Source organism: Phyllobates terribilis, unplaced genomic scaffold, assembly GCF_046119375.1.
Source record: "Phyllobates terribilis strain yellow unplaced genomic scaffold, ASM4611937v1 Scaffold_40__1_contigs__length_11209783, whole genome shotgun sequence".
In the NCBI taxonomy this organism is placed as follows: domain Eukaryota; kingdom Metazoa; phylum Chordata; class Amphibia; order Anura; family Dendrobatidae; genus Phyllobates; species Phyllobates terribilis.
In genome coordinates this window covers 10,423,184-10,442,730 of record NW_027362800.1, presented here as the reverse complement: position 1 = coordinate 10,442,730, position 19,547 = coordinate 10,423,184, and the positions used below count along the sequence as shown (strand labels likewise).

The 19,547-nt window shown below is 45.2% G+C and overlaps 15 non-coding genes across 15 annotated transcripts; all 15 read left to right on the top strand.

Annotated features, from left to right (window-relative positions):
- Window positions 1-907: 907 nt before the first annotated feature.
- LOC141190721 (U2 spliceosomal RNA) lies at window positions 908-1,098 on the top strand. The gene has a single exon (XR_012264737.1). It is a non-coding gene; the product is annotated as a U2 spliceosomal RNA (small nuclear RNA).
- Window positions 1,099-2,220: 1,122 nt separating this feature from the next.
- Window positions 2,221-2,411, top strand: LOC141190719 (U2 spliceosomal RNA). Its single transcript, XR_012264735.1, has one exon. It is a non-coding gene; the product is annotated as a U2 spliceosomal RNA (small nuclear RNA).
- A 1,119-nt stretch (window positions 2,412-3,530) lies between these two features.
- On the top strand, window positions 3,531-3,721 carry LOC141190718 (U2 spliceosomal RNA). The gene has a single exon (XR_012264734.1). It is a non-coding gene; the product is annotated as a U2 spliceosomal RNA (small nuclear RNA).
- Window positions 3,722-4,842: 1,121 nt separating this feature from the next.
- LOC141184732 (U2 spliceosomal RNA) lies at window positions 4,843-5,032 on the top strand. Its single transcript, XR_012259459.1, has one exon. It is a non-coding gene; the product is annotated as a U2 spliceosomal RNA (small nuclear RNA).
- A 1,122-nt stretch (window positions 5,033-6,154) lies between these two features.
- Window positions 6,155-6,345, top strand: LOC141190717 (U2 spliceosomal RNA). Its single transcript, XR_012264733.1, has one exon. It is a non-coding gene; the product is annotated as a U2 spliceosomal RNA (small nuclear RNA).
- Window positions 6,346-7,465: 1,120 nt separating this feature from the next.
- LOC141190716 (U2 spliceosomal RNA) lies at window positions 7,466-7,656 on the top strand. The gene has a single exon (XR_012264732.1). It is a non-coding gene; the product is annotated as a U2 spliceosomal RNA (small nuclear RNA).
- A 1,121-nt stretch (window positions 7,657-8,777) lies between these two features.
- LOC141190715 (U2 spliceosomal RNA) lies at window positions 8,778-8,968 on the top strand. The gene has a single exon (XR_012264731.1). It is a non-coding gene; the product is annotated as a U2 spliceosomal RNA (small nuclear RNA).
- Window positions 8,969-10,088: 1,120 nt separating this feature from the next.
- On the top strand, window positions 10,089-10,279 carry LOC141190714 (U2 spliceosomal RNA). The gene has a single exon (XR_012264730.1). It is a non-coding gene; the product is annotated as a U2 spliceosomal RNA (small nuclear RNA).
- A 1,120-nt stretch (window positions 10,280-11,399) lies between these two features.
- On the top strand, window positions 11,400-11,590 carry LOC141190713 (U2 spliceosomal RNA). Its single transcript, XR_012264729.1, has one exon. It is a non-coding gene; the product is annotated as a U2 spliceosomal RNA (small nuclear RNA).
- Window positions 11,591-12,712: 1,122 nt separating this feature from the next.
- Window positions 12,713-12,903, top strand: LOC141190712 (U2 spliceosomal RNA). Its single transcript, XR_012264728.1, has one exon. It is a non-coding gene; the product is annotated as a U2 spliceosomal RNA (small nuclear RNA).
- A 1,124-nt stretch (window positions 12,904-14,027) lies between these two features.
- Window positions 14,028-14,218, top strand: LOC141190711 (U2 spliceosomal RNA). Its single transcript, XR_012264727.1, has one exon. It is a non-coding gene; the product is annotated as a U2 spliceosomal RNA (small nuclear RNA).
- A 1,121-nt stretch (window positions 14,219-15,339) lies between these two features.
- LOC141190710 (U2 spliceosomal RNA) lies at window positions 15,340-15,530 on the top strand. Its single transcript, XR_012264726.1, has one exon. It is a non-coding gene; the product is annotated as a U2 spliceosomal RNA (small nuclear RNA).
- Window positions 15,531-16,653: 1,123 nt separating this feature from the next.
- LOC141185374 (U2 spliceosomal RNA) lies at window positions 16,654-16,844 on the top strand. Its single transcript, XR_012260043.1, has one exon. It is a non-coding gene; the product is annotated as a U2 spliceosomal RNA (small nuclear RNA).
- A 1,121-nt stretch (window positions 16,845-17,965) lies between these two features.
- LOC141190708 (U2 spliceosomal RNA) lies at window positions 17,966-18,156 on the top strand. The gene has a single exon (XR_012264724.1). It is a non-coding gene; the product is annotated as a U2 spliceosomal RNA (small nuclear RNA).
- A 1,124-nt stretch (window positions 18,157-19,280) lies between these two features.
- LOC141190707 (U2 spliceosomal RNA) lies at window positions 19,281-19,471 on the top strand. The gene has a single exon (XR_012264723.1). It is a non-coding gene; the product is annotated as a U2 spliceosomal RNA (small nuclear RNA).
- Window positions 19,472-19,547: the final 76 nt, after the last annotated feature.

Here is a 19,547-nt window from a genome sequence, read left to right as displayed (position 1 = left end):
CAATGCTATCTATCTAGCTCTCCCTCTATACTTCCTTTTGGATAAACAGACATATTAGGCAAGCATTTTGGAGCTTTCACCTAAATAACTACAGGTGGTGAGATAAGCTGCACAATATAATTGACCTTTCAGTATATTGTTGCACACACACCATCTATTTAGCAAATGCCCTTGTTATCAACAGCAGCCTTTTAAACTCACCTGAGCTAACAGGTATGTGAGCTGGTTACTCTGCTGCGCTTAAAATTTCTTTTTTGGTTTGCTACAATGCCTTTTCTGAAACGTTGTCTCCCTCTGCTGGAACACTGACTTCTTTCATTTAATGCCTGCAGACTATAAAAGAGAAACCAACCCAAAAAGTTTGGTTGATTAGTCTGTGGCATTCTTTTAAACTGTTGCTTATGGCGGTCTCTGTGAGCTTCTCAGTGACATTCAGCCATCCAGGTATCCCGCCTGCAGTAGACGGAATGTGGCAATGGAACGCTGGCTGCGCGTGTCATAATAGGCTCTGAGCCTTTATATACCTGCGCACAGCAGCAGCCACCTTCAGTCTGCTGCTGGACAGCCAGCAGCAGCAGCAGCAGGAGAGGTAATTAATCAGCAACCCTCCTGCTAAGGGTAGACAGCTGCTCGTTCCACCCCCCCCCGCCTTAATTGGTTCTCCTCCCTTCCAACGGTGTTGAGGCGGGTGGGAACAGCCGGGGGTTGAGGGTACTGTGCTAAAAGAGGTGGAGTTATGCAGATCTAAAACGCGTGGATTGCAGCAGCAGCAAGCTGAAAAGTGCAGGCATGTGAGGGATCTAGAGGTTGACAGCATGTCTTCTTAACGGGAGTCCAGGTGGCCATCTCCACAAATGGACTTTTCAGAATCCTTGGGTGGCACCGTAGTCGGAAACCAATTCTGGTTATCGCTTCTCGGCCTTTTGGCTAAGATCAAGTGTAGTATCTGTTCTTATCAGTTTAATATCTGATACGTCCCCTATCTGGGGACCATATATTAAATGGATTTTTAGAACAGGGAGATGGAAAAAGAGCTTGCTCTGTCCACTCCACGCATTGACCTGGTATTGCAGTATCTCCAGGACCGGTGCACCCCTTCTTTAATGCAGTTTCTAAAATCAGAAAGAATTGAATTCAATGCTTTTTGTTCATTTTGCTTGTTTGTCGGATTTTGGGATGGACTCTTTGGCTTTGCTTTTCTTCTCCTCATTGGATTTTTCATGTTAAAAGTTGCAGAAGCCAGATGACAAGCTCATTTTGGTTCAACTTCAGCAACTGTGCATTGCATTGCCATGTAATGTAATGTAATGCAATGCTATCTATCTAGCTCTCCCTCTATACTTCCTTTTGGATAAACAGACATATTAGGCAAGCATTTTGGAGCTTTCACCTAAATAACTACAGGTGGTGAGATAAGCTGCACAATATAATTGACCTTTCAGTATATTGTTGCACACACACCATCTATTTAGCAAATGCCCTTGTTATCAACAGCAGCCTTTTAAACTCACCTGAGCTAACAGGTATGTGAGCTGGTTACTCTGCTGCGCTTAAAATTTCTTTTTTGGTTTGCTACAATGCCTTTTCTGAAACGTTGTCTCCCTCTGCTGGAACACTGACTTCTTTCATTTAATGCCTGCAGACTATAAAAGAGAAACCAACCCAAAAAGTTTGGTTGATTAGTCTGTGGCATTCTTTTAAACTGTTGCTTATGGCGGTCTCTGTGAGCTTCTCAGTGACATTCAGCCATCCAGGTATCCCGCCTGCAGTAGACGGAATGTGGCAATGGAACGCTGGCTGCGCGTGTCATAATAGGCTCTGAGCCTTTATATACCTGCGCACAGCAGCAGCCACCTTCAGTCTGCTGCTGGACAGCCAGCAGCAGCAGCAGCAGGAGAGGTAATTAATCAGCAACCCTCCTGCTAAGGGTAGACAGCTGCTCGTTCCATCCCCCCCCCCCGCCTTAATTGGTTCTCCTCCCTTCCAACGGTGTTGAGGCGGGTGTGAACAGCCGGGGGTTGAGGGTACTGTGCTAAAAGAGGTGGAGTTATGCAGATCTAAAACGCGTGGATTGCAGCAGCAGCAAGCCGAAAAGTGCAGGCATGTGAGGGATCTAGAGGTTGACAGCATGTCTTCTTAACGGGAGTCCAGGTGGCCATCTCCACAAATGGACTTTTCAGAATCCTTGGGTGGCACCGTAGTCGGAAACCAATTCTGGTTATCGCTTCTCGGCCTTTTGGCTAAGATCAAGTGTAGTATCTGTTCTTATCAGTTTAATATCTGATACGTCCCCTATCTGGGGACCATATATTAAATGGATTTTTAGAACAGGGAGATGGAAAAAGAGCTTGCTCTGTCCACTCCACGCATTGACCTGGTATTGCAGTATCTCCAGGACCGGTGCACCCCTTCTTTAATGCAGTTTCTAAAATCAGAAAGAATTGAATTCAATGCTTTTTGTTCATTTTGCTTGTTTGTCGGATTTTGGGATGGACTCTTTGGCTTTGCTTTTCTTCTCCTCATTGGATTTTTCATGTTAAAAGTTGCAGAAGCCAGATGACAAGCTCATTTTGGTTCAACTTCAGCAACTGTGCATTGCATTGCCATGTAATGTAATGTAATGCAATGCTATCTATCTAGCTCTCCCTCTATACTTCCTTTTGGATAAACAGACATATTAGGCAAGCATTTTGGAGCTTTCACCTAAATAACTACAGGTGGTGAGATAAGCTGCACAATATAATTGACCTTTCAGTATATTGTTGCACACACACCATCTATTTAGCAAATGCCCTTGTTATCAACAGCAGCCTTTTAAACTCACCTGAGCTAACAGGTATGTGAGCTGGTTACTCTGCTGCGCTTAAAATTTCTTTTTTGGTTTGCTACAATGCCTTTTCTGAAACGTTGTCTCCCTCTGCTGGAACACTGACTTCTTTCATTTAATGCCTGCAGACTATAAAAGAGAAACCAACCCAAAAAGTTTGGTTGATTAGTCTGTGGCATTCTTTTAAACTGTTGCTTATGGCGGTCTCTGTGAGCTTCTCAGTGACATTCAGCCATCCAGGTATCCCGCCTGCAGTAGACGGAATGTGGCAATGGAACGCTGGCTGCGCGTGTCATAATAGGCTCTGAGCCTTTATATACCTGCGCACAGCAGCAGCCACCTTCAGTCTGCTGCTGGACAGCCAGCAGCAGCAGCAGCAGGAGAGGTAATTAATCAGCAACCCTCCTCCTAAGGGTAGACAGCTGCTCGTTCCACCCCCCCCCCGCCTTAATTGGTTCTCCTCCCTTCCAACGGTGTTGAGGCGGGTGGGAACAGCCAGGGGTTGAGGGTACTGTGCTAAAAGAGGTGGAGTTATGCAGATCTAAAACGCGTGGATTGCAGCAGCAGCAAGCCGAAAAGTGCAGGCATGTGAGGGATCTAGAGGTTGACAGCATGTCTTCTTAACGGGAGTCCAGGTGGCCATCTCCACAAATGGACTTTTCAGAATCCTTGGGTGGCACCGTAGTCGGAACCAATTCTGGTTATCGCTTCTCGGCCTTTTGGCTAAGATCAAGTGTAGTATCTGTTCTTATCAGTTTAATATCTGATACGTCCCCTATCTGGGGACCATATATTAAATGGATTTTTAGAACAGGGAGATGGAAAAAGAGCTTGCTCTGTCCACTCCACGCATTGACCTGGTATTGCAGTATCTCCAGGACCGGTGCACCCCTTCTTTAATGCAGTTTCTAAAATCAGAAAGAATTGAATTCAATGCTTTTTGTTCATTTTGCTTGTTTGTCGGATTTTGGGATGGACTCTTTGGCTTTGCTTTTCTTCTCCTCATTGGATTTTTCATGTTAAAAGTTGCAGAAGCCAGATGACAAGCTCATTTTGGTTCAACTTCAGCAACTGTGCATTGCATTGCCATGTAATGTAATGTAATGCAATGCTATCTATCTAGCTCTCCCTCTATACTTCCTTTTGGATAAACAGACATATTAGGCAAGCATTTTTGAGCTTTCACCTAAATAACTACAGGTGGTGAGATAAGCTGCACAATATAATTGACCTTTCAGTATATTGTTGCACACACACCATCTATTTAGCAAATGCCCTTGTTATCAACAGCAGCCTTTTAAACTCACCTGAGCTAACAGGTATGTGAGCTGGTTACTCTGCTGCGCTTAAAATTTCTTTTTTGGTTTGCTACAATGCCTTTTCTGAAACGTTGTCTCCCTCTGCTGGAACACTGACTTCTTTCATTTAATGCCTGCAGACTATAAAAGAGAAACCAACCCAAAAAGTTTGGTTGATTAGTCTGTGGCATTCTTTTAAACTGTTGCTTATGGCGGTCTCTGTGAGCTTCTCAGTGACATTCAGCCATCCAGGTATCCCGCCTGCAGTAGACGGAATGTGGCAATGGAACGCTGGCTGCGCGTGTCATAATAGGCTCTGAGCCTTTATATACCTGCGCACAGCAGCAGCCACCTTCAGTCTGCTGCTGGACAGCCAGCAGCAGCAGCAGCAGGAGAGGTAATTAATCAGCAACCCTCCTGCTAAGGGTAGACAGCTGCTCGTTCCACCCCCCCCCCCGCCTTAATTGGTTCTCCTCCCTTCCAACGGTGTTGAGGCGGGTGGGAACAGCCGGAGGTTGAGGGTACTGTGCTAAAAGAGGTGGAGTTATGCAGATCTAAAACGCGTGGATTGCAGCAGCAGCAAGCCGAAAAGTGCAGGCATGTGAGGGATCTAGAGGTTGACAGCATGTCTTCTTAACGGGAGTCCAGGTGGCCATCTCCACAAATGGACTTTTCAGAATCCTTGGGTGGCACCGTAGTCGGAAACCAATTCTGGTTATCGCTTCTCGGCCTTTTGGCTAAGATCAAGTGTAGTATCTGTTCTTATCAGTTTAATATCTGATACGTCCCCTATCTGGGGACCATATATTAAATGGATTTTTAGAACAGGGAGATGGAAAAGAGCTTGCTCTGTCCACTCCACGCATTGACCTGGTATTGCAGTATCTCCAGGACCGGTGCACCCCTTCTTTAATGCAGTTTCTAAAATCAGAAAGAATTGAATTCAATGCTTTTTGTTCATTTTGCTTGTTTGTCGGATTTTGGGATGGACTCTTTGGCTTTGCTTTTCTTCTCCTCATTGGATTTTTCATGTTAAAAGTTGCAGAAGCCAGATGACAAGCTCATTTTGGTTCAACTTCAGCAACTGTGCATTGCATTGCCATGTAATGTAATGTAATGCAATGCTATCTATCTAGCTCTCCCTCTATACTTCCTTTTGGATAAACAGACATATTAGGCAAGCATTTTGGAGCTTTCACCTAAATAACTACAGGTTTTGAGATAAGCTGCACAATATAATTGACCTTTCAGTATATTGTTGCACACACACCATCTATTTAGCAAATGCCCTTGTTATCAACAGCAGCCTTTTAAACTCACCTGAGCTAACAGGTATGTGAGCTGGTTACTCTGCTGCGCTTAAAATTTCTTTTTTGGTTTGCTACAATGCCTTTTCTGAAACGTTGTCTCCCTCTGCTGGAACACTGACTTCTTTCATTTAATGCCTGCAGACTATAAAAGAGAAACCAACCCAAAAAGTTTGGTTGATTAGTCTGTGGCATTCTTTTAAACTGTTGCTTATGGCGGTCTCTGTGAGCTTCTCAGTGACATTCAGCCATCCAGGTATCCCGCCTGCAGTAGACGGAATGTGGCAATGGAACGCTGGCTGCGCGTGTCATAATAGGCTCTGAGCCTTTATATACCTGCGCACAGCAGCAGCCACCTTCAGTCTGCTGCTGGACAGCCAGCAGCAGCAGCAGCAGGAGAGGTAATTAATCAGCAACCCTCCTGCTAAGGGTAGACAGCTGCTCGTTCCACCCCCCCCCCCCGCCTTAATTGGTTCTCCTCCCTTCCAACGGTGTTGAGGCGGGTGGGAACAGCCGGGGGTTGAGGGTACTGTGCTAAAAGAGGTGGAGTTATGCAGATCTAAAACGCGTGGATTGCAGCAGCAGCAAGCCGAAAAGTGCAGGCATGTGAGGGATCTAGAGGTTGACAGCATGTCTTCTTAACGGGAGTCCAGGTGGCCATCTCCACAAATGGACTTTTCAGAATCCTTGGGTGGCACCGTAGTCGGAAACCAATTCTGGTTATCGCTTCTCGGCCTTTTGGCTAAGATCAAGTGTAGTATCTGTTCTTATCAGTTTAATATCTGATACGTCCCCTATCTGGGGACCATATATTAAATGGATTTTTAGAACAGGGAGATGGAAAAAGAGCTTGCTCTGTCCACTCCACGCATTGACCTGGTATTGCAGTATCTCCAGGACCGGTGCACCCCTTCTTTAATGCAGTTTCTAAAATCAGAAAGAATTGAATTCAATGCTTTTTGTTCATTTTGCTTGTTTGTCGGATTTTGGGATGGACTCTTTGGCTTTGCTTTTCTTCTCCTCATTGGATTTTTCATGTTAAAAGTTGCAGAAGCCAGATGACAAGCTCATTTTGGTTCAACTTCAGCAACTGTGCATTGCATTGCCATGTAATGTAATGTAATGCAATGCTATCTATCTAGCTCTCCCTCTATACTTCCTTTTGGATAAACAGACATATTAGGCAAGCATTTTGGAGCTTTCACCTAAATAACTACAGGTGGTGAGATAAGCTGCACAATATAATTGACCTTTCAGTATATTGTTGCACACACACCATCTATTTAGCAAATGCCCTTGTTATCAACAGCAGCCTTTTAAACTCACCTGAGCTAACAGGTATGTGAGCTGGTTACTCTGCTGCGCTTAAAATTTCTTTTTTGGTTTGCTACAATGCCTTTTCTGAAACGTTGTCTCCCTCTGCTGGAACACTGACTTCTTTCATTTAATGCCTGCAGACTATAAAAGAGAAACCAACCCAAAAAGTTTGGTTGATTAGTCTGTGGCATTCTTTTAAACTGTTGCTTATGGCGGTCTCTGTGAGCTTCTCAGTGACATTCAGCCATCCAGGTATCCCGCCTGCAGTAGACGGAATGTGGCAATGGAACGCTGGCTGCGCGTGTCATAATAGGCTCTGAGCCTTTATATACCTGCGCACAGCAGCAGCCACCTTCAGTCTGCTGCTGGACAGCCAGCAGCAGCAGCAGCAGGAGAGGTAATTAATCAGCAACCCTCCTGCTAAGGGTAGACAGCTGCTCGTTCCACCCCCCCCCCGCCTTAATTGGTTCTCCTCCCTTCCAACGGTGTTGAGGCGGGTGGGAACAGCCGGGGGTTGAGGGTACTGTGCTAAAAGAGGTGGAGTTATGCAGATCTAAAACGCGTGGATTGCAGCAGCAGCAAGCCGAAAAGTGCAGGCATGTGAGGGATCTAGAGGTTGACAGCATGTCTTCTTAACGGGAGTCCAGGTGGCCATCTCCACAAATGGACTTTTCAGAATCCTTGGGTGGCACCGTAGTCGGAAACCAATTCTGGTTATCGCTTCTCGGCCTTTTGGCTAAGATCAAGTGTAGTATCTGTTCTTATCAGTTTAATATCTGATACGTCCCCTATCTGGGGACCATATATTAAATGGATTTTTAGAACAGGGAGATGGAAAAAGAGCTTGCTCTGTCCACTCCACGCATTGACCTGGTATTGCAGTATCTCCAGGACCGGTGCACCCCTTCTTTAATGCAGTTTCTAAAATCAGAAAGAATTGAATTCAATGCTTTTTGTTCATTTTGCTTGTTTGTCGGATTTTGGGATGGACTCTTTGGCTTTGCTTTTCTTCTCCTCATTGGATTTTTCATGTTAAAAGTTGCAGAAGCCAGATGACAAGCTCATTTTGGTTCAACTTCAGCAACTGTGCATTGCATTGCCATGTAATGTAATGTAATGCAATGCTATCTATCTAGCTCTCCCTCTATACTTCCTTTTGGATAAACAGACATATTAGGCAAGCATTTTGGAGCTTTCACCTAAATAACTACAGGTGGTGAGATAAGCTGCACAATATAATTGACCTTTCAGTATATTGTTGCACACACACCATCTATTTAGCAAATGCCCTTGTTATCAACAGCAGCCTTTTAAACTCACCTGAGCTAACAGGTATGTGAGCTGGTTACTCTGCTGCGCTTAAAATTTCTTTTTTGGTTTGCTACAATGCCTTTTCTGAAACGTTGTCTCCCTCTGCTGGAACACTGACTTCTTTCATTTAATGCCTGCAGACTATAAAAGAGAAACCAACCCAAAAAGTTTGGTTGATTAGTCTGTGGCATTCTTTTAAACTGTTGCTTATGGCGGTCTCTGTGAGCTTCTCAGTGACATTCAGCCATCCAGGTATCCCGCCTGCAGTAGACGGAATGTGGCAATGGAACGCTGGCTGCGCGTGTCATAATAGGCTCTGAGCCTTTATATACCTGCGCACAGCAGCAGCCACCTTCAGTCTGCTGCTGGACAGCCAGCAGCAGCAGCAGCAGGAGAGGTAATTAATCAGCAACCCTCCTGCTAAGGGTAGACAGCTGCTCGTTCCACCCTCCCCCCCGCCTTAATTGGTTCTCCTCCCTTCCAACGGTGTTGAGGCGGGTGGGAACAGCCGGGGGTTGAGGGTACTGTGCTAAAAGAGGTGGAGTTATGCAGATCTAAAACGCGTGGATTGCAGCAGCAGCAAGCCGAAAAGTGCAGGCATGTGAGGGATCTAGAGGTTGACAGCATGTCTTCTTAACGGGAGTCCAGGTGGCCATCTCCACAAATGGACTTTTCAGAATCCTTGGGTGGCACCGTAGTCGGAAACCAATTCTGGTTATCGCTTCTCGGCCTTTTGGCTAAGATCAAGTGTAGTATCTGTTCTTATCAGTTTAATATCTGATACGTCCCCTATCTGGGGACCATATATTAAATGGATTTTTAGAACAGGGAGATGGAAAAAGAGCTTGCTCTGTCCACTCCACGCATTGACCTGGTATTGCAGTATCTCCAGGACCGGTGCACCCCTTCTTTAATGCAGTTTCTAAAATCAGAAAGAATTGAATTCAATGCTTTTTGTTCATTTTGCTTGTTTGTCGGATTTTGGGATGGACTCTTTGGCTTTGCTTTTCTTCTCCTCATTGGATTTTTCATGTTAAAAGTTGCAGAAGCCAGATGACAAGCTCATTTTGGTTCAACTTCAGCAACTGTGCATTGCATTGCCATGTAATGTAATGTAATGCAATGCTATCTATCTAGCTCTCCCTCTATACTTCCTTTTGGATAAACAGACATATTAGGCAAGCATTTTGGAGCTTTCACCTAAATAACTACAGGTGGTGAGATAAGCTGCACAATATAATTGACCTTTCAGTATATTGTTGCACACACACCATCTATTTAGCAAATGCCCTTGTTATCAACAGCAGCCTTTTAAACTCACCTGAGCTAACAGGTATGTGAGCTGGTTACTCTGCTGCGCTTAAAATTTCTTTTTTGGTTTGCTACAATGCCTTTTCTGAAACGTTGTCTCCCTCTGCTGGAACACTGACTTCTTTCATTTAATGCCTGCAGACTATAAAAGAGAAACCAACCCAAAAAGTTTGGTTGATTAGTCTGTGGCATTCTTTTAAACTGTTGCTTATGGCGGTCTCTGTGAGCTTCTCAGTGACATTCAGCCATCCAGGTATCCCGCCTGCAGTAGACGGAATGTGGCAATGGAACGCTGGCTGCGCGTGTCATAATAGGCTCTGAGCCTTTATATACCTGCGCACAGCAGCAGCCACCTTCAGTCTGCTGCTGGACAGCCAGCAGCAGCAGCAGCAGGAGAGGTAATTAATCAGCAACCCTCCTGCTAAGGGTAGACAGCTGCTCGTTCCACCCCCCCCCCGCCTTAATTGGTTCTCCTCCCTTCCAACGGTGTTGAGGCGGGTGGGAACAGCCGGGGGTTGAGGGTACTGTGCTAAAAGAGGTGGAGTTATGCAGATCTAAAACGCGTGGATTGCAGCAGCAGCAAGCCGAAAAGTGCAGGCATGTGAGGGATCTAGAGGTTGACAGCATGTCTTCTTAACGGGAGTCCAGGTGGCCATCTCCACAAATGGACTTTTCAGAATCCTTGGGTGGCACCGTAGTCGGAAACCAATTCTGGTTATCGCTTCTCGGCCTTTTGGCTAAGATCAAGTGTAGTATCTGTTCTTATCAGTTTAATATCTGATACGTCCCCTATCTGGGGACCATATATTAAATGGATTTTTAGAACAGGGAGATGGAAAAAGAGCTTGCTCTGTCCACTCCACGCATTGACCTGGTATTGCAGTATCTCCAGGACCGGTGCACCCCTTCTTTAATGCAGTTTCTAAAATCAGAAAGAATTGAATTCAATGCTTTTTGTTCATTTTGCTTGTTTGTCGGATTTTGGGATGGACTCTTTGGCTTTGCTTTTCTTCTCCTCATTGGATTTTTCATGTTAAAAGTTGCAGAAGCCAGATGACAAGCTCATTTTGGTTCAACTTCAGCAACTGTGCATTGCATTGCCATGTAATGTAATGTAATGCAATGCTATCTATCTAGCTCTCCCTCTATACTTCCTTTTGGATAAACAGACATATTAGGCAAGCATTTTGGAGCTTTCACCTAAATAACTACAGGTGGTGAGATAAGCTGCACAATATAATTGACCTTTCAGTATATTGTTGCACACACACCATCTATTTAGCAAATGCCCTTGTTATCAACAGCAGCCTTTTAAACTCACCTGAGCTAACAGGTATGTGAGCTGGTTACTCTGCTGCGCTTAAAATTTCTTTTTTGGTTTGCTACAATGCCTTTTCTGAAACGTTGTCTCCCTCTGCTGGAACACTGACTTCTTTCATTTAATGCCTGCAGACTATAAAAGAGAAACCAACCCAAAAAGTTTGGTTGATTAGTCTGTGGCATTCTTTTAAACTGTTGCTTATGGCGGTCTCTGTGAGCTTCTCAGTGACATTCAGCCATCCAGGTATCCCGCCTGCAGTAGACGGAATGTGGCAAGGGAACGCTGGCTGCGCGTGTCATAATAGGCTCTGAGCCTTTATATACCTGCGCACAGCAGCAGCCACCTTCAGTCTGCTGCTGGACAGCCAGCAGCAGCAGCAGCAGGAGAGGTAATTAATCAGCAACCCTCCTGCTAAGGGTAGACAGCTGCTCGTTCCACCCCCCCCCCGCCTTAATTGGTTCTCCTCCCTTCCAACGGTGTTGAGGCGGGTGGGAACAGCCGGGGGTTGAGGGTACTGTGCTAAAAGAGGTGGAGTTATGCAGATCTAAAACGCGTGGATTGCAGCAGCAGCAAGCCGAAAAGTGCAGGCATGTGAGGGATCTAGAGGTTGACAGCATGTCTTCTTAACGGGAGTCCAGGTGGCCATCTCCACAAATGGACTTTTCAGAATCCTTGGGTGGCACCGTAGTCGGAAACCAATTCTGGTTATCGCTTCTCGGCCTTTTGGCTAAGATCAAGTGTAGTATCTGTTCTTATCAGTTTAATATCTGATACGTCCCCTATCTGGGGACCATATATTAAATGGATTTTTAGAACAGGGAGATGGAAAAAGAGCTTGCTCTGTCCACTCCACGCATTGACCTGGTATTGCAGTATCTCCAGGACCGGTGCACCCCTTCTTTAATGCAGTTTCTAAAATCAGAAAGAATTGAATTCAATGCTTTTTGTTCATTTTGCTTGTTTGTCGGATTTTGGGATGGACTCTTTGGCTTTGCTTTTCTTCTCCTCATTGGATTTTTCATGTTAAAAGTTGCAGAAGCCAGATGACAAGCTCATTTTGGTTCAACTTCAGCAACTGTGCATTGCATTGCCATGTAATGTAATGTAATGCAATGCTATCTATCTAGCTCTCCCTCTATACTTCCTTTTGGATAAACAGACATATTAGGCAAGCATTTTGGAGCTTTCACCTAAATAACTACAGGTGGTGAGATAAGCTGCACAATATAATTGACCTTTCAGTATATTGTTGCACACACACCATCTATTTAGCAAATGCCCTTGTTATCAACAGCAGCCTTTTAAACTCACCTGAGCTAACAGGTATGTGAGCTGGTTACTCTGCTGCGCTTAAAATTTATTTTTTGGTTTGCTACAATGCCTTTTCTGAAACGTTGTCTCCCTCTGCTGGAACACTGACTTCTTTCATTTAATGCCTGCAGACTATAAAAGAGAAACCAACCCAAAAAGTTTGGTTGATTAGTCTGTGGCATTCTTTTAAACTGTTGCTTATGGCGGTCTCTGTGAGCTTCTCAGTGACATTCAGCCATCCAGGTATCCCGCCTGCAGTAGACGGAATGTGGCAATGGAACGCTGGCTGCGCGTGTCATAATAGGCTCTGAGCCTTTATATACCTGCGCACAGCAGCAGCCACCTTCAGTCTGCTGCTGGACAGCCAGCAGCAGCAGCAGCAGGAGAGGTAATTAATCAGCAACCCTCCTGCTAAGGGTAGACAGCTGCTCGTTCCACCCCCCCCCCCCGCCTTAATTGGTTCTCCTCCCTTCCAACGGTGTTGAGGCAGGTGGGAACAGCCGGGGGTTGAGGGTACTGTGCTAAAAGAGGTGGAGTTATGCAGATCTAAAACGCGTGGATTGCAGCAGCAGCAAGCCGAAAAGTGCAGGCATGTGAGGGATCTAGAGGTTGACAGCATGTCTTCTTAACGGGAGTCCAGGTGGCCATCTCCACAAATGGACTTTTCAGAATCCTTGGGTGGCACCGTAGTCGGAAACCAATTCTGGTTATCGCTTCTCGGCCTTTTGGCTAAGATCAAGTGTAGTATCTGTTCTTATCAGTTTAATATCTGATACGTCCCCTATCTGGGGACCATATATTAAATGGATTTTTAGAACAGGGAGATGGAAAAAGAGCTTGCTCTGTCCACTCCACGCATTGACCTGGTATTGCAGTATCTCCAGGACCGGTGCACCCCTTCTTTAATGCAGTTTCTAAAATCAGAAAGAATTGAATTCAATGCTTTTTGTTCATTTTGCTTGTTTGTCGGATTTTGGGATGGACTCTTTGGCTTTGCTTTTCTTCTCCTCATTGGATTTTTCATGTTAAAAGTTGCAGAAGCCAGATGACAAGCTCATTTTGGTTCAACTTCAGCAACTGTGCATTGCATTGCCATGTAATGTAATGTAATGCAATGCTATCTATCTAGCTCTCCCTCTATACTTCCTTTTGGATAAACAGACATATTAGGCAAGCATTTTGGAGCTTTCACCTAAATAACTACAGGTGGTGAGATAAGCTGCACAATATAATTGACCTTTCAGTATATTGTTGCACACACACCATCTATTTAGCAAATGCCCTTGTTATCAACAGCAGCCTTTTAAACTCACCTGAGCTAACAGGTATGTGAGCTGGTTACTCTGCTGCGCTTAAAATTTCTTTTTTGGTTTGCTACAATGCCTTTTCTGAAACGTTGTCTCCCTCTGCTGGAACACTGACTTCTTTCATTTAATGCCTGCAGACTATAAAAGAGAAACCAACCCAAAAAGTTTGGTTGATTAGTCTGTGGCATTCTTTTAAACTGTTGCTTATGGCGGTCTCTGTGAGCTTCTCAGTGACATTCAGTCATCCAGGTATCCCGCCTGCAGTAGACGGAATGTGGCAATGGAACGCTGGCTGCGCGTGTCATAATAGGCTCTGAGCCTTTATATACCTGCGCACAGCAGCAGCCACCTTCAGTCTGCTGCTGGACAGCCAGCAGCAGCAGCAGCAGGAGAGGTAATTAATCAGCAACCCTCCTGCTAAGGGTAGACAGCTGCTCGTTCCACCCCCCCCCCCCCCGCCTTAATTGGTTCTCCTCCCTTCCAACGGTGTTGAGGCGGGTGGGAACAGCCGGGGGTTGAGGGTACTGTGCTAAAAGAGGTGGAGTTATGCAGATCTAAAACGCGTGGATTGCAGCAGCAGCAAGCCGAAAAGTGCAGGCATGTGAGGGATCTAGAGGTTGACAGCATGTCTTCTTAACGGGAGTCCAGGTGGCCATCTCCACAAATGGACTTTTCAGAATCCTTGGGTGGCACCGTAGTCGGAAACCAATTCTGGTTATCGCTTCTCGGCCTTTTGGCTAAGATCAAGTGTAGTATCTGTTCTTATCAGTTTAATATCTGATACGTCCCCTATCTGGGGACCATATATTAAATGGATTTTTAGAACAGGGAGATGGAAAAAGAGCTTGCTCTGTCCACTCCACGCATTGACCTGGTATTGCAGTATCTCCAGGACCGGTGCACCCCTTCTTTAATGCAGTTTCTAAAATCAGAAAGAATTGAATTCAATGCTTTTTGTTCATTTTGCTTGTTTGTCGGATTTTGGGATGGACTCTTTGGCTTTGCTTTTCTTCTCCTCATTGGATTTTTCATGTTAAAAGTTGCAGAAGCCAGATGACAAGCTCATTTTGGTTCAACTTCAGCAACTGTGCATTGCATTGCCATGTAATGTAATGTAATGCAATGCTATCTATCTAGCTCTCCCTCTATACTTCCTTTTGGATAAACAGACATATTAGGCAAGCATTTTGGAGCTTTCACCTAAATAACTACAGGTGGTGAGATAAGCTGCACAATATAATTGACCTTTCAGTATATTGTTGCACACACACCATCTATTTAGCAAATGCCCTTGTTATCAACAGCAGCCTTTTAAACTCACCTGAGCTAACAGGTATGTGAGCTGGTTACTCTGCTGCGCTTAAAATTTCTTTTTTGGTTTGCTACAATGCCTTTTCTGAAACGTTGTCTCCCTCTGCTGGAACACTGACTTCTTTCATTTAATGCCTGCAGACTATAAAAGAGAAACCAACCCAAAAAGTTTGGTTGATTAGTCTGTGGCATTCTTTTAAACTGTTGCTTATGGCGGTCTCTGTGAGCTTCTCAGTGACATTCAGCCATCCAGGTATCCCGCCTGCAGTAGACGGAATGTGGCAATGGAACGCTGGCTGCGCGTGTCATAATAGGCTCTGAGCCTTTATATACCTGCGCACAGCAGCAGCCACCTTCAGTCTGCTGCTGGACAGCCAGCAGCAGCAGCAGCAGGAGAGGTAATTAATCAGCAACCCTCCTGCTAAGGGTAGACAGCTGCTCATTCCACCCCCCCCCCCGCCTTAATTGGTTCTCCTCCCTTCCAACGGTGTTGAGGCGGGTGGGAACAGCCGGGGGTTGAGGGTACTGTGCTAAAAGAGGTGGAGTTATGCAGATCTAAAACGCGTGGATTGCAGCAGCAGCAAGCCGAAAAGTGCAGGCATGTGAGGGATCTAGAGGTTGACAGCATGTCTTCTTAACGGGAGTCCAGGTGGCCATCTCCACAAATGGACTTTTCAGAATCCTTGGGTGGCACCGTAGTCGGAAACCAATTCTGGTTATCGCTTCTCGGCCTTTTGGCTAAGATCAAGTGTAGTATCTGTTCTTATCAGTTTAATATCTGATACGTCCCCTATCTGGGGACCATATATTAAATGGATTTTTAGAACAGGGAGATGGAAAAAGAGCTTGCTCTGTCCACTCCACGCATTGACCTGGTATTGCAGTATCTCCAGGACCGGTGCACCCCTTCTTTAATGCAGTTTCTAAAATCAGAAAGAATTGAATTCAATGCTTTTTGTTCATTTTGCTTGTTTGTCGGATTTTGGGATGGACTCTTTGGCTTTGCTTTTCTTCTCCTCATTGGATTTTTCATGTTAAAAGTTGCAGAAGCCAGATGACAAGCTCATTTTGGTTCAACTTCAGCAACTGTGCATTGCATTGCCATGTAATGTAATGTAATGCAATGCTATCTATCTAGCTCTCCCTCTATACTTCCTTTTGGATAAACAGACATATTAGGCAAGCATTTTGGAGCTTTCACCTAAATAACTACAGGTGGTGAGATAAGCTGCACAATATAATTGACCTTTCAGTATATTGTTGCACACACACCATCTATTTAGCAAATGCCCTTGTTATCAACAGCAGCCTTTTAAACTCACCTGAGCTAACAGGTATGTGAGCTGGTTACTCTGCTGCGCTTAAAATTTCTTTTTTGGTTTGCTACAATGCCTTTTCTGAAACGTTGTCTCCCTCTGCTGGAACACTGACTTCTTTCATTTAATGCCTGCAGACTATAAAAGAGAAACCAACCCAAAAAGTTTGGTTGATTAGTCTGTGGCATTCTTTTAAACTGTTGCTTATGGCGGTCTCTGTGAGCTTCTCAGTGACATTCAGCCATCCAGGTATCCCGCCTGCAGTAGACGGAATGTGGCAATGGAACGCTGGCTGCGCGTGTCATAATAGGCTCTGAGCCTTTATATACCTGCGCACAGCAGCAGCCACCTTCAGTCTGCTGCTGGACAGCCAGCAGCAGCAGCAGCAGGAGAGGTAATTAATCAGCAACCCTCCTGCTAAGGGTAGACAGCTGCTCGTTCCACCCCCCCCCCCCCGCCTTAATTGGTTCTCCTCCCTTCCAACGGTGTTGAGGCGGGTGGGAACAGCCGGGGGTTGAGGGTACTGTGCTAAAAGAGGTGGAGTTATGCAGATCTAAAACGCGTGGATTGCAGCAGCAGCAAGCCGAAAAGTGCAGGAATGTGAGGGATCTAGAGGTTGACAGCATGTCTTCTTAACGGGAGTCCAGGTGGCCATCTCCACAAATGGACTTTTCAGAATCCTTGGGTGGCACCGTAGTCGGAAACCAATTCTGGTTATCGCTTCTCGGCCTTTTGGCTAAGATCAAGTGTAGTATCTGTTCTTATCAGTTTAATATCTGATACGTCCCCTATCTGGGGACCATATATTAAATGGATTTTTAGAACAGGGAGATGGAAAAAGAGCTTGCTCTGTCCACTCCACGCATTGACCTGGTATTGCAGTATCTCCAGGAACGGTGCACCCCTTCTTTAATGCAGTTTCTAAAATCAGAAAGAATTGAATTCAATGCTTTTTGTTCATTTTGCTTGTTTGTCGGATTTTGGGATGGACTCTTTGGCTTTGCTTTTCTTCTCCTCATTGGATTTTTCATGTTAAAAGTTGCAGAAGCCAGATGACAAGCTCATTTTGGTTCAACTTCAGCAACTGTGCATTGCATTGCCATGTAATGTAATGTAATGCAATTCTATCTATCTAGCTCTCCCTCTATACTTCCTTTTGGATAAACAGACATATTAGGCAAGCATTTTGGAGCTTTCACCTAAATAACTACAGGTGGTGAGATAAGCTGCACAATATAATTGACCTTTCAGTATATTGTTGCACACACACCATCTATTTAGCAAATGCCCTTGTTATCAACAGCAGCCTTTTAAACTCACCTGAGCTAACAGGTATGTGAGCTGGTTACTCTGCTGCGCTTAAAATTTCTTTTTTGGTTTGCTACAATGCCTTTTCTGAAACGTTGTCTCCCTCTGCTGGAACACTGACTTCTTTCATTTAATGCCTGCAGACTATAAAAGAGAAACCAACCCAAAAAGTTTGGTTGATTAGTCTGTGGCATTCTTTTAAACTGTTGCTTATGGCGGTCTCTGTGAGCTTCTCAGTGACATTCAGCCATCCAGGTATCCCGCCTGCAGTAGACGGAATGTGGCAATGGAACGCTGGCTGCGCGTGTCATAATAGGCTCTGAGCCTTTATATACCTGCGCACAGCAGCAGCCACCTTCAGTCTGCTGCTGGACAGCCAGCAGCAGCAGCAGCAGGAGAGGTAATTAATCAGCAACCCTCCTGCTAAGGGTAGACAGCTGCTCGTTCCACCCCCCCCCCCGCCTTAATTGGTTCTCCTCCCTTCCAACGGTGTTGAGGCGGGTGGGAACAGCCGGGGGTTGAGGGTACTGTGCTAAAAGAGGTGGAGTTATGCAGATCTAAAACGCGTGGATTGCAGCAGCAGCAAGCCGAAAAGTGCAGGCATGTGAGGGATCTAGAGGTTGACAGCATGTCTTCTTAACGGGAGTCCAGGTGGCCATCTCCACAAATGGACTTTTCAGAATCCTTGGGTGGCACCGTAGTCGGAAACCAATTCTGGTTATCGCTTCTCGGCCTTTTGGCTAAGATCAAGTGTAGTATCTGTTCTTATCAGTTTAATATCTGATACGTCCCCTATCTGGGGACCATATATTAAATGGATTTTTAGAACAGGGAGATGGAAAAAGAGCTTGCTCTGTCCACTCCACGCATTGACCTGGTATTGCAGTATCTCCAGGACCGGTGCACCCCTTCTTTAATGCAGTTTCTAAAATCAGAAAGAATTGAATTCAATGCTTTTTGTTCATTTTGCTTGTTTGTCGGATTTTGGGATGGACTCTTTGGCTTTGCTTTTCTTCTCCTCATTGGATTTTTCATGTTAAAAGTTGCAGAAGCCAGATGACAAGCTCATTTTGGTTCAACTTCAGCAACTGTGCATTGCATTGCCATGTAATGTAATGTAATGCAATGCTATCTATCTAGCTCTCCCTCTATACTTCCTTTTGGATAAACAGACATATTAGGCAAGCATTTTGGAGCTTTCACCTAAATAACTACAGGTGGTGAGATAAGCTGCACAATATAATTGACCTTTCAGTATATTGTTGCACACACACCATCTATTTAGCAAATGCCCTTGTTATCAACAGCAGCCTTTTAAACTCACCTGAGCTAACAGGTATGTGAGCTGGTTACTCTGCTGCGCTTAAAATTTCTTTTTTGGTTTGCTACAATGCCTTTTCTGAAACGTTGTCTCCCTCTGCTGGAACACTGACTTCTTTCATTTAATGCCTGCAGACTATAAAAGAGAAACCAACCCAAAAAGTTTGGTTGATTAGTCTGTGGCATTCTTTTAAACTGTTGCTTATGGCGGTCTCTGTGAGCTTCTCAGTGACATTCAGCCATCCAGGTATCCCGCCTGCAGTAGACGGAATGTGGCAATGGAACGCTGGCTGCGCGTGTCATAATAGGCTCTGAGCCTTTATATACCTGCGCACAGCAGCAGCCACCTTCAGTCTGCTGCTGGACAGCCAGCAGCAGCAGCAGCAGGAGAGGTAATTAATCAGCAACCCTCCTGCTAAGGGTAGACAGCTGCTCGTTCCACCCCCCCCCCCCCCGCCTTAATTGGTTCTCCTCCCTTCCAACGGTGTTGAGGCGGGTGGGAACAGCCGGGGGTTGAGGGTACTGTGCTAAAAGAGGTGGAGTTATGCAGATCTAAAACGCGTGGATTGCAGCAGCAGCAAGCCGAAAAGTGCAGGCATGTGAGGGATCTAGAGGTTGACAGCATGTCTTCTTAACGGGAGTCCAGGTGGCCATCTCCACAAATGGACTTTTCAGAATCCTTGGGTGGCACCGTAGTCGGAAACCAATTCTGGTTATCGCTTCTCGGCCTTTTGGCTAAGATCAAGTGTAGTATCTGTTCTTATCAGTTTAATATCTGATACGTCCCCTATCTGGGGACCATATATTAAATGGATTTTTAGAACAGGGAGATGGAAAAAGAGCTTGCTCTGTCCACTCCACGCATTGACCTGGTATTGCAGTATCTCCAGGACCGGTGCACCCCTTCTTTAATGCAGTTTCTAAAATCAGAAAGAATTGAATTCAATGCTTTTTGTTCATTTTGCTTGTTTGTCGGATTTTG